Source organism: Podarcis pityusensis (assembly GCF_964106645.2).
Source record: "Podarcis pityusensis genome assembly, chromosome: 4".
NCBI classification, from domain to species: Eukaryota; Metazoa; Chordata; class Lepidosauria; order Squamata; family Lacertidae; genus Podarcis; species Podarcis pityusensis.
Window position 1 is genome coordinate 47,802,434 of NC_138027.1, and position 16,145 is coordinate 47,818,578.

Consider the following 16,145-nt stretch of genomic DNA (forward strand, 5'->3'; position numbering starts at 1 on the left):
TTTAGCTGTCCTCATACCACCTCTCTGACCTTAAGTGCTACAAGGCTTCTACAGATCTAATTTTTATCCATTTTGTGTCTCCCTTCCTTCTCTTTCGGTTATTCTCTCTTCAGGTTCTTGTTTCTCAAGCCATGTATCACTTGCTCCCATGCTCCATCCTGGGCTTTCTTTCTAAAGTACAGCCCACTCCTGTCATTTCTTCAGGGCAAGGTTAAATCCTATAATGCCTGACCTTGGTCATACTTGCTGGAACAAGTACAGTGGTGCCCCGCAAGACGAATGCCTCGCAAGTCAAAAAACTCGCTAGACGAAAGAGTTTTCCGTTTTTTGAGTCGTTCCGCAAGACGAATTTCCCTATGGGCTTGCTTCGCAAGACGAAACGTCTTGCGAGTTCTTGCGAGTTTGTTTCCTTTTTCTTAAAGCCGCTAAGCCGTTAATAGCCGCTAATAGCCGCTAAGCCGCTAATAGCCGCTAAGCCGCTAATAGCCGTGCTTCGCAAGACGAAAAAACCGCAAGACGAAGAGACTCGCGGAACGGATTAATTTCGTCTTGCGAGGCACCACTGTATAATCCCAACAACCACTGGAAGGTCACTGCTTCCCCATCCCTGTAGTAGCAAAACTGATGACTTTATTTTCCTTCACTGAAGCTGAGCTGGGTGGAAACTACACACATATAAAAACTGTTCTGAAAATGTTTTTTTTTTTTTAAAGCGTTTTTAAAAATACACTGAATTTTCCATAAGGCTCACCATCGCCATCTAGTGTCCCATTGTATATTGCACTTAAAATATTTTATTTGTATTTCTGAGTCCCTGAACTACAAACATTGTAATAACTATGCACTACATTCAGTGCTTTTCTTTTTTGCATTTAACATGATTGTTTGATAGAAAACAAACAAAATAGGTGTAGGGATTTTGGAAGATGGCAAGTGGTTTAACCCTTTCCTTCCTCACCATGTCCCCACTGAAAATCCCAATGGGAGCAAATGGCAGGAGAGGGGATTTTTGTTGAGACTGTGGTAAGCAGGGAAGCCAACCTTTCCTGCAACAGTCCCAGTCAGGCATGGCCACACCTACTGGTTTGTTGCTGTTGTTGTTAAGGTGAATTGCAAAAATACATGTAATGCCAAATGTAGTTGTAAACTTCATAAGCATTTCATGCCATCATTGTAGCTCAGCCAGATGGAACTGGAAGGTTCTCTGACTCAAGCACAGTACAATATTGAAGCTTAGCCAATCCATGACAGAGGTGTTGCTATGGCATGGCCAGTGCACTCCAGCCTGTCAGCATCTCCACGGCTCCTTTTCCTGTTAAGGACTTACTTTTCAGCTCCTCCTCACCCCATGTAAAATGATGGATGAAATCAGACTTAAATTTAGTGTTAATTCACCACAGGGCTTACTCGTTTTCAGTTCACATCCTTCTTAGGTTAAAATTTGAAATTCTAAATTGCAAAAAGCATTTGTTTTCCATTGGTATTGCTTTCAAGTAATATTTTATCTTAAGGAAGTTCATAGCTGTATACTTAAAGAACTTCAGCTGTAAGTTTTTGGCTTGTATATCACAAACTGTATACATCTGTGTCTAGCCCTCCTTCCACACGTTATCTGCATGTTCACGCCGATCCGAGTAGGAATCCCAGCACACACAGAAGCAGTCTTTCATGCCATACATACATAATTGGATGAGGAGCCAGATGCATATGTGTTTATTAATGAATTAATTTAAAATATTGCTTAATGCCAAGATGACTTCTAAGAAGTTTCCAAAACATGAATTCCAATTGTATGACATTGGTAACAATACAGAATAGTTAAAATGAGAACTTAATTAAAATACATTAAAATAGTCCAATTAAAACTTTAAAATGTAAGCATCCATCAAAAAATATGCAATGAAACAATTCCCTTAGAAACAGCCCAGAAATTTTAAAAGGAGACTTGGGTCAAGAGGTCAAGGGAAAGCGAGGGGGTTGCCAGTTCAGATGGGTCCTCTCATGTCAGCAGGAGGTACTTTCCCCAACACTGGTGCCACCAGTAAAAAAGCCTGCTTCCATGTCCCCACAGGCCATTCCCCAACCTTATATTATATTTTTGACCTTCACTCGTGTTTCCACTCTTATGTAACCCAAACAGCAGCATCTACATGCAGCAGATTTGGAGTATATACAAAGTTTGCAGACGCACATAATAATTTTAAGCAGAACAATCCATAAGCCAGCGACCCATGTCCCAAAGTAGGACTGGTCCTAACTTGCCTTCAGGTGTGCTACTAGCTACCATGTAGACTTAAATCATAACAAAGTCTTGACTTCCTATTAAAATATCAAAGCACATTAAATCCGTTGTTTATTTGAGTTATTTGGTGACTCTGCTTACCTGAATTCATTTCACTTCTTTAGATGTCTGGGTGCCTTGAATACATTTTTTAAAAGAGCTAGATTTCTGCCATTTCAGAAACTGGAGGTAAGCTCATAATACCTTTATTTTAAACTATAAATACAATAAAAAATATATGTGGAGCGGTGGCAACTTCACACTATGTTGTCCTCAGGCAAGTCACATTCAGTGGGCTTTTTAGACTGCACAGTGAAGGGCATGCTAATGGGGAAGCCCCTCATGATCTCTGGCCTTCTTGCTAAGCTAGCTAGTTATTGAGATCAACTATTTTGGTATCAGAGTGGAGTCTGGAAGTGAAGCCTGCTGTGCAAGAGAAAGGAGCTAAGAGCAGACCCAGAACTTTTGTTTGTTTGTTTGCATTTTTTAATCCCACCTTTTGTTCATCTTGTACCCAAGCTGGTGTACAGATGTTTCCCAGACAGCTGTGCATCCAGTCATTGTCCACACGCTAACCTGCTTAGCTTCACCGAGATGGAGGCCTCCTGTGCCTTCAGACCATATCTATGATGTGGCACCAGCAAACAGAGCCCAGTGGTTTTCGTGGTCTAGGAATCGGGCCTAATAGCATTTCATACCCTCCAACATTTATCCAATGAAAATAGGGATGTCCCATTTCATGATAATAATTTTACTATTTACACCCCATACATCTTACTGGATTGTCCCAGCCACTCTGGGCAGCTTCCAACATCTATAAAAACATTAAACATTAAAAAACTTCCCTATACAGGATTGCCTGGGGGGGTCGGATAACTCCATACCCTCCAACATTTATCCAGTGAAAATAGGGACATCCTAAGGAAAAGTGAGACATTCTGAGATCAAATCAGAAATCAGGATGGCTTCTCTAAAACAGGGACATCCCTGGAAAATAGGGACAGTTGGAGGGTCTGGTATTTACTTAATTATTTAGGAATTTATAAGCCAAACTTGCATACAAAATATAACAAGGCAGAATACAACATATAAAAACAAGTCTGAGCCAGATTTTGCTGCTGGTTAGCTACCAAGCCAATTTTTAGGTGTTAGTTTTGGTCTGTGAAGCCCTACACAGCTCTGGTAGTGACCCTATCATGGACTAGTTTACATGTAGTTATGGTAGTACAGTCATACCTCGGGTTGAAGTAGCTTCGGGTTGAGCATTTTTGGGTTGCACTCTGCGGAGACCCGGGAGTAACAGAGTGTGTTACTTCCTGGTTTCGCAGCTCGCGCATGTGCAGATGCTCAAAATCACGACATGCACGGAAGCTGCGAATCGTGACCCGCGCATGCGTAGATGCGCAGACGCGGGTTGCATTCGCTTCCGGATGCGAACGGGGCTCTGGAACGGATCCCGTTCGCATCCAGAGGTACCACTGTATTCATAAAGGCACATACAAGTGCTAAATGCATACCATACTATTTTATTGTATTGATTTTCAAGAGCTAGACTGAAGAACTTCCTTGCTATCTTTTGGCTTGCTGATGTTTATAGCTGTTATCTTGGATATGCTGATATTAGTTTTCATAACCATGATGAGTATGCAATATACATCTAAAATTGTCAATTCTCACATGTTTTAAATTTTGGCATCATCACAGAAGTCTTGAATTGATGTCTGTAGGCTGGGATGTGTTACATTCAAGGTTCACGGACCCATTATGGTGATGAAATATTTCCACATGTAGTTGAAACTGTAACTCATTAATATTCAATAAAATAAAATAAAATACTATAAATGTACCACATGCTTGATTTAAGGTTAGCTATGAGTGCATAGTTTGATCTACATTAGCTAGTCATGCTCCAGAAACAGTTCTGAAGGTTAAAATCAATTTTGTCTTGCTACAGTTTCAAACACAAAGAATACCATTGTTTTCTTCACATGTGGCAACCATTTGCGTTTATATTAAGTTGAAGTGACTGCCATCTAGTGGTCCAAAGAAATTTCAGTCTTTGCAACTGAAAACAGCAGTAAGACCTCACAGACATCAGTTCTCATATAGAATGTGAGAGATACTGTGTATCATCTGGCTGATGTTGGAAGAATAGCGTCGGAAGAATAGCTACATTCCTGCAAAAATCTGTGTGTAAACACACACACACCTTCATCACAAAATATATTTCTGGAAGATATTTCTGCTAGGAAAGGGATTTGGTGTATTGATGTGTTATGAGAGAAATTCCCATGAAAGCAGAAGGAAGCTTCATTTAAAAAACAACAACTGCAAACTGGAAGGAAAAGAGATGAGAATGTGAAAGGCAAGGGCTTATGGAAGAAATTAAGAAAATGAAGTTTGTTTTTAATATAGCCTGGTGTGTTAGATTCAGACTACAAAAAGCAGCTAGTGTGGTTACAGTTATATAGAGTGTCTGGCCTGCAGGGCATAATAAATGGAACTCTTATTTATAGTTTATGTCAAAGGAAGTAGCCTAAAGATGCAAAGCCAAAAGAAACACTGCTCTTCTGCTAAAGTTCGATTTAGGAGTTGATATTATCCATGGATAATGGATGTTGTTAAAGAATCATATAAGGATACCTATAATATCTACTCAGCTGTATGTCTAATTGAGTTCAATGGGACTTACTCCCAGGTATGTGAATATTGTATCATAGCCTTAGAACACACACATCAATACCAGAAGCCAGATGAATATTTAAGAACATAAGAAGATCCCTTCTGAATCAGACCAAAGCCCATCTAGACCAGCATTCTGTTCTCACGGGGGTCAACCAGATGCCCAAGGGAAGCCTGCAAGCAGGACTGTACCCTTTCCACTTGTGATTCACAGCAACTGCTATTCAGAGGCATATTACCTTGATAGCTGACATGCTAGGTAGCCATCATGGCTAGTAGCCATTGAAAGCCTTAGGATGCATCAATAGTTCTGGGTTGCGCAGCTCAGTGGGAGAGCAATTGCTTTGCATCCAAGAAGTCCCAGGCTCAATCCCTGGCATCTTCAGTCAGCACTGCGAAAGACATGGGCAGCTGCCACCAGGAAGCATAGATCAAGGATGACTAATTCATACCCCTCCAGATGATACTGGACTTATAAATCCCATCATCCTATTGACCTATTAAGTTCACTTGGAAACGAGTTTTGTTAAGTCACAAAGGGAAGGGGCATAGTTTGCCCTGACCTCCTTATCTTGTTTCTGAACTTGCTCAGTTGCTTTACTCACATGATACATTGATGCTTTGTCACTAGGACTTTCTGGGAGTGGGCTCCCACATATTTTGTTCCACATTTCTAGCACTGGCCAGTTTTCCCCAGGTTCTGTTGCAGCCAGTTAGAGCAGAAGGAGCTCATCTGAAAAACACAGGTAGTAAATAATAGTAAGTAGGGATTTGAAAGAGGGAGGGACTTTAAAAAGTTTAGCTCCCTTAGAAATGTTTTTTTTTGGGGGGGTGGATGGAGATGAAGTGGGGATTAACTTCATGTGAAGATTTTCTTTTAAAATTGAAACTCACTTTTAACTGATTTAATACTGAACTGAAATCTGAAACTTGGACTTTGTCAGAGGCCTATGTTATTGGCCATGTTTGCTGTGACTTGTCGGAGTCAGAGATAAACAACACCTGGAAGGCCACAGATGTTTAACCCAACCTTGGTGTAGGTAATACTGACATAGAAGGACTTATGGTGTGACTCCGTATAAGATGACTTCTGTTTGATTGGGAACAAGATTGAAATATTAGTTACAGCAAATTATTGATGGCATGTTGTACCAGGTTTCCTGTGACAAGTTCCTTAATGTTGTAGTAAATGTGCAGTGATGTTAGTTTGGAAAGTTTCCTTCAGACTCTGCAGTTTCACAATTGTATTAAAGTCCTTTCCCTCTTCTGAACATGTATTAAATTATATTTTGGGGAATGCTTAATTAAGTACATTATCTAGAAAGTACAGGTTCATGCCCTGTGTCTGCAACAGACTGATTTCCAGAGAGAACCTGTGTCAGGTGATTCAACAGTCTACTTTATAAATTGGCTAACTGAGTTGCTCGGTCAGGCAGCCACTCCTCTTGGACAATAAGACCTAGTGATCTATTTTATGAGATCCTTTCAAATGAAGTGTGAAAGACGAATATTATTTTTTCCAAGAAGAAGTTAAGCAAAATAAATGGAGGAGAATCACTTATCTGTTCTCCATCCAAGTAGTTTTCAGCAGAAGCAAAAACTACATTCCCAAATTCCGTCAGCTTCATAATGTAAGACTACATCTCATCCATTTGAAAATGAATGTCATACTTTTATCCAAATACCTTTAAATGGCGCAATTTGTCATTGAACTACATTGACTTGAAAGTAATTAAAGGCTATGAAATGAATAGCTTTACTGGGGATTTGTTTGGATAGAAAAGCCATATGGATATAAAGTTTACATTTTAAGCATACTGAACCTTTTAGTAACTCCAGGATTATTTTTTCTGGCAAAAATGCAAATATGTGTGGCAATTTTATACCTCATTCATAGCTAACACTGACTGCTCCTGCAACACCTGAAGAAGCACACCTAGGTTTGAATTGCTGGGGAAATTCTAGCAGGAGAGATACTTCTAAAAGATCTCTGGATGTCCCACAGCAAAGAAGAATGGCAGGGCATTCCTCAAGCGGGAAAGTTGTTGATTTGGCACATCCTGACATTGTTTAAAGGTAAAGGGACCCCTGACCATTAGATCCAGTCGTGACCAACTCTGGGGTTGCGGCGCTCATCTCGCTTTACTAGCCGAGGGAGCCAGCGTACAGCTTCCAGGTCATGTGGCCAGCATGACTAAGCCGCTTCTGGTGAACCAGAGCAGTGCACGGAAACGCTGTTTACTGTGAAGTAAAATTCTATGCACTAGGAAGCCTCACTAAGCTTGATTAGTAAGTGTTACTAGGCTCCAATCTCATGCTTGCTTATTTCACAAGACATCTAGGATTGTGTAGTTTTATGATTGTACATTAGAAGTCATATCTGGTCATCAGGTCATAGCTTTTAACAATCATTTGTTTCTTCATACATCTGTCCCACAATCTCCAGATCATCACAGCATCATCTGAATTAAAATGCAACATTATTTATAGCTATAAAAAAGAGAAAAGAGAAGCAATTAATATGTGGAATGAATTACATTTTTATTCGGGAATACTGTACAGGTGAAATATTAGTTCAGGATATGCAATAAAATAGCATGAAATGAACTCCCTCATCCTTTAAAAAATATATATATATAAAAAGAAGCATTGAACAAGTTTTTAGTTCTGTTAAGTTAATATCTCCACAATTTAAGAAAACAGATTTTTAGTTATTATGGTCATGATAGCTCTCAGATTTTTTTCCATGTGGTTTTACATTACTTTTTTAACTGAATACATCTGTTGAAAAATACTGTGCTTTCATTTAAAAACTAGTTGAAAAATCAAGCAGAATTATTGGGATGTTACCCAGAGTTTAGGAACATAGAGAAGTACAACAAGAAATATCATATCATGCTGAATAATCCTTGGGTTGTCTCCCAAAAAGGAATCACTATAATTTGGTTCTGCCTAGCTGATTACAAACTCATTACAATTTTTAAACAAGATATTGGAAGTTGGAAAAGAACAGGAACATTTTCTCTCCTCAAATGACTTGTCTGTTTTATTCGTTTTTATGTTTTTACCCATCCCAATCCTTTGGGACGGAACAGGCAACAAATAGAAATAACTTTCCAGTCCTAATTGAAATATGCCTATAACTATAAAGTGCAATTTTATTTCAACAGAATTTCATCCTACTTTTTTTATCATAGACCATTCCTATATTGTTGCTCTGACTAATACAGCAACCCATTCCTCTATGAAAATACACAGTAGTTCTGATACATGCAGGCTATTACTATATCTTCCATTCCCAGCTGTGGTCAAAATCCAATGCCTATTCAGGCTTTTTGTTTGCACAAACAATGAGAATCATGTGGGGGGAAGTGGGGGTGAAAGTGGTGCTAGCCCCCATGTTTCCATCCTCATAACTGTCTGCAGGTCAGAGGCAAATATCTAGAGGCTTGATTTCCATCTATGTTAAATATCTCATACAGACAAATATCTACTTCCTAGAATTCAATTTTGGATACTATCTTTATTTCTTACACTGTAACCTAGGGGGAGCTAACACAGAAAGTGCCTGACCTGTGTGTTCCTGCTCTCTCCCCCTCCCCCACTTTTGAATTGGGTTCACACCTGGAACACCAATGAGGAAAATGAGGAGCATTTTAGATACAGGTTGTGCCCCCTAAAAATGGGTCGCCATGTCAGATAGCATCTTACTGTGTCTCTGTAAAGTCAAAGGTGGATGTGCTGCTCTGTAAGAAAAAGAACAGTAGGAGTTCCAATATTCGTTGTAGAGGCTGCGGGACTACAGAGTCCATAGAAACTGTGGTCTCACACTTAAGATTCCCAAACAATTGCAGGAGAAGTTGCAAAGTGATATAAACCAGGGTCAAACACAACAAACCAATCTGATCAGCCAGAGGTCAACAATGAATAAAAGCTGACTTAAGGTAGGGTAAGTCAAAGGCGGCAGGCTCAGAGTTCTGTTGTATCAACAATTGCTGAGACTTGTTAGGAGACCCCTATTTCCTTTGCAGAGCTACGGTTCCTAGAGCTTCCTGGGAAGACAAATAGACTGTTAAATTACAGATTGTGAGGGGAATATGGTTCTCCTAACAACTCTCAACACCTTTAACAAACTGTAGTTCCCATGATTCTTGGGGGGGGGGGGAAACAATGACTGTTTAAAATGGTATAATACTGTTTTGAATGCATAGTTCAGATGGGGCCAAATCAAACACCAATTAAAATATAATAATTTTGCAAGCAGGAACGCAAACATTTTGATTAGGTGCTTTAAAATGCTTTCAGACTCCAAAGAAAGTGGACACACTCAACAGCCTGATCTACAAGGCCCTACTACAAGTAAGATCAAATGAGACCAATTGAGGACAGTGGGGCTAAATTAACTTGAACCCTAGTATTGCAATTTTGAACCCTAGTACATTGGAATCTTAATTTTGAGCTCTAAAATGTCTGATTGATGGTGGGACAAAAATTAAGTATCTCAAATTGTAGAAAAAATATGACTTTGATCATATTGACTGAATCTAGTTAATTTTACTGTAAAATTCATAATTCAAATAAAGTAACCTTTTTGTCAGAAAATAATTAATTTATACACATATAAACACTGAAACATATTGTACACAATACTTGCCTCATTTCAGGTTCATTATTCTTGGTCCATAACTTTGGAGAATCCCAGGGGTGGAAGTTGATACTATACCCAACTCACCAATTTAAACAACAAAGGAACTAGGCTTGAGATAGATCTTTGCTCAGAGGAGCTTAACATTTGATTGACAGGAGTAAGGGACCCTTTTCTAGCATTCTATAAGGAGCAGTGTTTTTTGGGGGGTGCATGCCAGCACGCACGCAACCTTTTCTTTTAAAATCTTTTAATATTCATTTCTACATCCCCAAATTTTCTTATAAGAATAATACAGTTTGGGGTTATGCAGGTTGTGAGCTGTCATGTCAGTTGACATGCATTTTTTATTTTCAGAAGCTTAAGACTGTAACATTTTTGTTATATGTATCAAATTTGTAGTTATTTATTTCATCTACAAACAAGTCTGTTTTATTTTGTCAGTTTGCCCCCACCCCAAGAAGAGTCCCATCAGCAGAACATGTTTCTTTCTTTCTTTCTTTATTAATTTTTTATTAGATATTTCAACACAGTAATTTAAACAAAAATACATCATCCACATTGTTTCCCCCCTCCTTCCCCCCTCCCCTCTAAACAGAAAACCCAACCTACCCCCGGACTTCCCTCAGCTCCTTTCTCTGGTTTCTCAACACATCTTTCTGTCTGCATATTGTGAAATTGTAAAGATCCTCAGATTATCTATCTATATATTACAATAAAGAGTTTGTGAATGTTTATTCAAAACCTGCGAAAGAGTCCAATTCATTTTGTATTTCGTAAATGGTTCCCATTCATCTTTAAAATCACAGTTATCCTTGTCATGTAGTTTGTGTGTCAGTTTTGCCAATTCCGCATAGTCCATCAGTTTTTCTTGCCACAGTTCTTTCGTCGGGATTTCCTCATTCTTCCATCCTTGTGCTATTAAGACTCTTGCCACCATTATCGTGTACATAAAAATATTTTTTAAATTTCTTTGGCAGGTCTTTTCCCACAATCTCTAATAAGAAAGCTTTGGGGGTTTTCACAAATGTTAAATGAAACATTTTCTTTAACTCATTATATATCATTTCCCAGAACATTTTAATTTTACTACAATCCCACCACATATGGTAAAAAGTCCCTTCTTTTTCCTTACATTTCCAACACAAATTTGAGCCAGTTTTATACATTTTCCCTAATTGTACTGGTGTTATATAATACCTATACATCATTTTCATGTAATTTTTTTTCCAATAAAGAACAGTCTGTAAATTTTAAGTCTATTTTCCATAATCTTTCCCAATCTTCCAACATAATGTTATGGCCTATGTCTTGCGCCCATTTAAAGCAGAACATGTTTCTTACTTTAGAGCAGGGGTGGCTAACAAGGTGCCCTCCAGATTTTTGTTGCACTCAAGCTCCCATCAGTCCCAATTAGCATAGCCTCTGGCTGGGGATGTTGGGAAATGTAGTCTAGCAACATCTGGAGAGCACCACATTGATTAGCTCTGCTTAAGAGTCTATCTTAATGTTGTGTTCATAACTACATGTTTTAAAAATCTGTTGTTGTTTTTAAAAAACCCATTTAGATTATTGAATTTGCTTATATAATAATTGTGCTTCCAGATTTACTGCAGACCATATTTAGATTTCTGGGAAGCATTTGGCAAGTCTGTTTGCACATTAGTACAACATTCTCTAAGTTCTCACTCATGAATGTTGAGACTGTTTTCTATAATTTTGAAAGATGATTGAACTGGATTTCCAAGTTCCTAGTTCCTACTGTATTTTTATAGCAACCTCTTCAAAATTGTCCTTGAGGTACCCCATATTAAGTATCTGTGGTCAATGCAACACAATCCTTGTCACATATATTTATCACGGCATCAGATTTGATGTGCATAAAGGCCACCTCCACCTCTACCCCTTTCCTTCCTATCCGTTCTCCACATTCCCATGGCATATAAAAGTGGGATGCTCAGGTATGTCTTCTTTCATGTTGTGTTGCAGGTTCAAAAGGAGGAAGAGGAGACATACAAAAGGGGAGATATTTAAAATATGATTCCTGTCCTTCCATTATAATAGTAGCTAGCCACCAAGAAAATTTTGTTTGTCTACTGCCTGACTGCGGCTAATCTATATTTGAATCATTTTATTGGCTTCCCTTCCCCTTTGGCCGTAGAGACTAAAGGCAGATGCAGAGGCAGTAACTAGGATTCAGTGGGTGATATTTTTTATTAGATCAGCATCACATATTACTGAAAGGACATCATGGACTACTCAGCTGACACAAAACCCCATACATACACTGTACAAAAGAATATAAGCCTCATCACCCCTCCCCCCCCAACCTTATACTATACTCAACACTAATATCTACAACAAATATGGTATCTGAAGAAGTGTGCTTGCACACGAAAGCTCATACCAAGAACTAACTTAGTTGGTCTTAAAGGTGCTACTGGAAGGATTTTTTTTATTTTGATCTACAACAAATGTAACTGATTTGTAAGAAAGACTGTGCAACCTGAAAAAAATAGAGAAGGCACTTTTGTAAACCAAGAAAATCTTTAATAAAGACAAATTTAAAAAACAACAACAGCAAGGTTAGGTAGCTTCCACAACATGTCTATCAAATAACCAATCCTATTGCTACTAGTTTATGTAATGGTCTTACAAGGGGAGTATCATTTTGTTGCCTAGGCAATTTAGGAATGTGCTCCCTCACTTCTGGTGCTGTGCCTAGGAAGCCACCAAAGTACTGACCAATGATGTGGCTTATCTTCACAATGCAGCATAGGAAAAAGACAAATTCTCCCACTTGCTTAAGCAATACAAGGGTGTGCTCTTTGCACAAGGGGTGAATGCTTTGTAGCTCTCCACAAAGTACGGCCTAAATGCAAACTCAGGAGTTGCTTTAGCTCAGTCTTAACAGCTACAGTTATTTTTATTTTTCATTTGTGCGCTTTCAGGCAGTATTACTGACAATTAAAGGAAATGGCCATAACCGAGTGGTAGGCTCTATCTCTGACATCTCCAGGTAAGTCCGGGAATGTCTTCCTTCTGAAAACTTGGAGAGCCATTGCCCTTCAGGGTGGACAATACTGAGGTAGATGGACCAATGGTCTGCCTCATTATAAGGCAGCATCATATGCTGTTGCAGTCCCGAAGATGTCAAATGAAATAAGTCACAACTTCCAGTTTATGCATCATTCTGCAGCTTCCTGTCTATGAAGCATAACAAGTAAACATTAAGCAACACACTTCATTTCACGTAAATAAGGTAAATCCTACATTTATTACACACACCTCATCTTACTCTATTGTCCTAGATTTCAAAATTGAAATCTTAAAGGTCTACTGTCAAATGTTTGACTTACATTATAGTAGTTGTTTTTCCCCGTTATTTTTACTGTGAATATCTCAGTCTTTGTAGCAGAAACATTTTGAAAGCTCAGAATGAGCTTAGGTTTGCAAGAGAGGACATCTGGCTTGCCAGTTGTACATGTGAAAATGATTGAGGAGGGTTCTTAGTGGACTACCACCTTACATGAGTAACAAGTGTGATGCAGCAGCAAAAAACAACAACCCTAATGCTATTCTAGGTTGCATCAGCAGAGGTATAGTGTCCCAATCAAGGGAAGTAATAATACCACTCTATTCTGCCTTGGTCAGGCCACACCTGGAGTACTGTGTTTAGTTCTGGGAACAACAATTTAAGAAGGATATTAACAAAGAAGAGATATGCAGACTATCTCCAAATATCTAAAGGGCTGTCACACAGAGGAGGGAGAAACCTTTTTTTTCTTCTGCTCCGGAAGGTAGGACCCGAACCAATGACTTCAAGTTACAAGAAAGGAGATTCCAACTTAATATCAGGAATAACTTTCTGAGGGTAAGAGCTGTTCAACAGTAGAACAGACTCCCACATGAGGTGATGGATCCTCCTTCATTGGAAGGCCCTTTGTCATAGTTGAGATTCCTGCATTGCAGGGGGTTGGACTAGATGACATTGGGGTCCCTTCCAACCCAATAATAATAATAATAATAATAATAATAATAATAATAATAATTTTTATTTATACCCCGCCCTCCCAGCCAAGGCCGGGCTCAGGGCAGCTAGCAAGCAATAATAAAAACAAGTTGAATGAATACAACTTAAAAACAAGATTAAAGTACAACATTAAAATATTGAAACAATATAATCTTAAAATGCAGCCTCATCACAGGAGGAGAAAGGAAAAAGAAAAAAGAAAGAGGGGGAGGGAATCAAACTGGCTCCAAGCCAAAGGCCAGGCGGAACAACTCTGTCTTACAGGCCCTGCGGAAAGAAATCAGATCCTGCAGGGCCCTGGTCTCATGAGGCAGAGTGTTCCACCAGGCTGGAGCCAGTGTTGAAAAGGCCCTGGCTCTGGTTGAAGCTAATCTAACTTCCTTAGGGCCCGAGGCCACTAGGGTGTTGCTATTTATGGACCTTGAGGCTCTCCGTGGGGCATACCAGGAGAGGCGGTCCCGTAGGTACGAGGGTCCTAGGCCATGATTCTATGAAATCTTTGTTGGGGTGGGAGGCAAGAAAAAAAATGAACTGCACAAATCTTAATTTTAAAAAATGCTGTGCACTTTACTAATCTGCAAGGATTTATAAAACATTGTTCTAAAATGTCCTCTATTTGTATTTCTCTATTTGTATTTTATCTTGTTCAGTCATTTGAGAAGCTTTGGAAAAAGTGAGTAACAAATGCAATTAATAATAATAATAATAATAACCAAATACCAGTAGGTTTTATCAAGTTCAAAAGATGAGTCTAGGGAGAAAAATGAAACTTCAGTATCTTTCAGTTTTGATGGTGAAGATTTCTTCTCTCTCTCTCTCTCTCTCTCTCTCTCTATATATATGTTGACTTTCTAGACTAAAACTATTTTAAAATTCAACATAGCACAAGTCAAAGGGACATATGTTAGAAGACTGATGGGTTATTTAAACTTTGCAAGGAAAGCATTTAGTTTTAAATTCTCGGTTTTAGTTTCACAAGCCTCATTATGTAAAGCAAATATTGAAATGCCTGTTAGGCTGCAATCCTAAACATCCTTTACCAGTGAGTAATTTCCATTGAACTCAGTGGGCCTTATCTCTGAATAAACATGTTTAGGAGTGTGCTGTCTTTCTTTCAGGTTTTTTCAAAAGTATATATAATAACGTTAGTTCTTAAATTGTGCAATATTGACACTATGAAAAGAAAGTTTTGGCAATATTATATCTTGTTGGTGATGATAGCTTCATATAAGCAAGCTGTGAGGTGAGAACTGCAGTTGTCTCAACAAACTATGTAATGTGAATTTACTCTCAAACTATTTCTGAAGCACATTACCTTTCTTGTCTACTATCCTCATGTATATGCGCAATGGCCAGTGTCAAAAAGCATCAAGAGCTTTGCTGAAAAGTAGTCTGGAGCACTACATTTCTTTATGTGAATGAGCCTTCAGCTCATCAACTCCCTCTCCATTGTCAGCTACCCAAATCTTGGAAGCTTTTGTTTTTATTTTTAACTAACTACTGTTTCACAATGTATGCAAACCCAGACCACTGACCACAGTTTAGAGTTTGGACATAACATGAAATTGCAGTTTCTTGTGTTATTAAGGTTATATCGGGGCAGGGCGGGGCAAGGTGTTCTGAAATATTGGGGCCCTGATATAAAGAGGGGCCCTGATATAAAGAGATTTATATCAAAACCAGCACTCTGAATTGGGCTTGGAAGCAGTGTTAGTTTTTTATTATTATTAGGGGGTACTCAAGGGCACGCAGAACCGGCACCTCTTTTGCTGCTGTTAAAAAGTGTGGCACCATAACAACTTCATGCTGAGTACCGGCACCTATTTTTCTAAAACAAAATAAAAAATAAAAGTGTACAGTTTCAATGTAGGTGTAACAGATTTGGTATTACATGATGTGTCCGTCTCAAACCTGTCAACAGTTAGTCAACTGCTCTAACTGAAGCTTCTGAACTATTTTCAAAGGCCAGTCTCATATACAGCACAGAGAGAATATATTGACCAAAGAGAGAGATGTATAAGCACTGGGATTCTGGCAGATGGCCCAGGTGCCTTTTTCTCTGTGACAGTGCAGCAGTTATCAGACAGAGGAGCTATTGGTCTGATTTTTGTTGTGCTGCAGAACCATCCAAATAGTGTTCAGAAAGAAGTACAGTAGTTAATCTGGCCAGCCAGGCCAAGAAATAAGAAGCCAAAAGGAGCCTGGTTAACCATACATCAACATCATAAAAAGTAGGTGCTCTAGAGGTATCTTTGTCTTGTCTTGCTTCACTTGGGCTACTGCCGTCTGGGAAACTGTACAGAAGTGCATATCATGCTTCTGGCCCTTCAAACAGGGTTGTTTTCTGTTTCTTGTGATCTGTTTTCTTGCCTGCCTTATACTGTCTTCCTCTGACCACCTGGCCTCTTATTTCTGGAAACTGATTGTATTCATTCCGGATTGCAGCATTCACCTCTGATACTCATCCTGGACTGTTTTCAGGTTTGGTTCTGTGTTCCCCAGCA

The 16,145-nt window shown here is 38.9% G+C and overlaps 1 long non-coding RNA gene across 9 annotated transcripts in view; it reads left to right on the plus strand.

Moving 5' to 3' along the window:
* The window catches only part of LOC308476619, a 235,273-nt gene that overhangs the window by 147,365 nt on the left and 71,763 nt on the right, over nucleotides 1-16,145 (plus strand). For all 9 annotated transcript variants that reach the window (XR_013985997.1, XR_013985998.1, XR_013985999.1 and 6 more), the window contains one exon: nucleotides 2,407-2,470. This is a non-coding gene — a long non-coding RNA (uncharacterized lncRNA). The remainder of the gene's footprint in view (nucleotides 1-2,406; nucleotides 2,471-16,145) is intronic.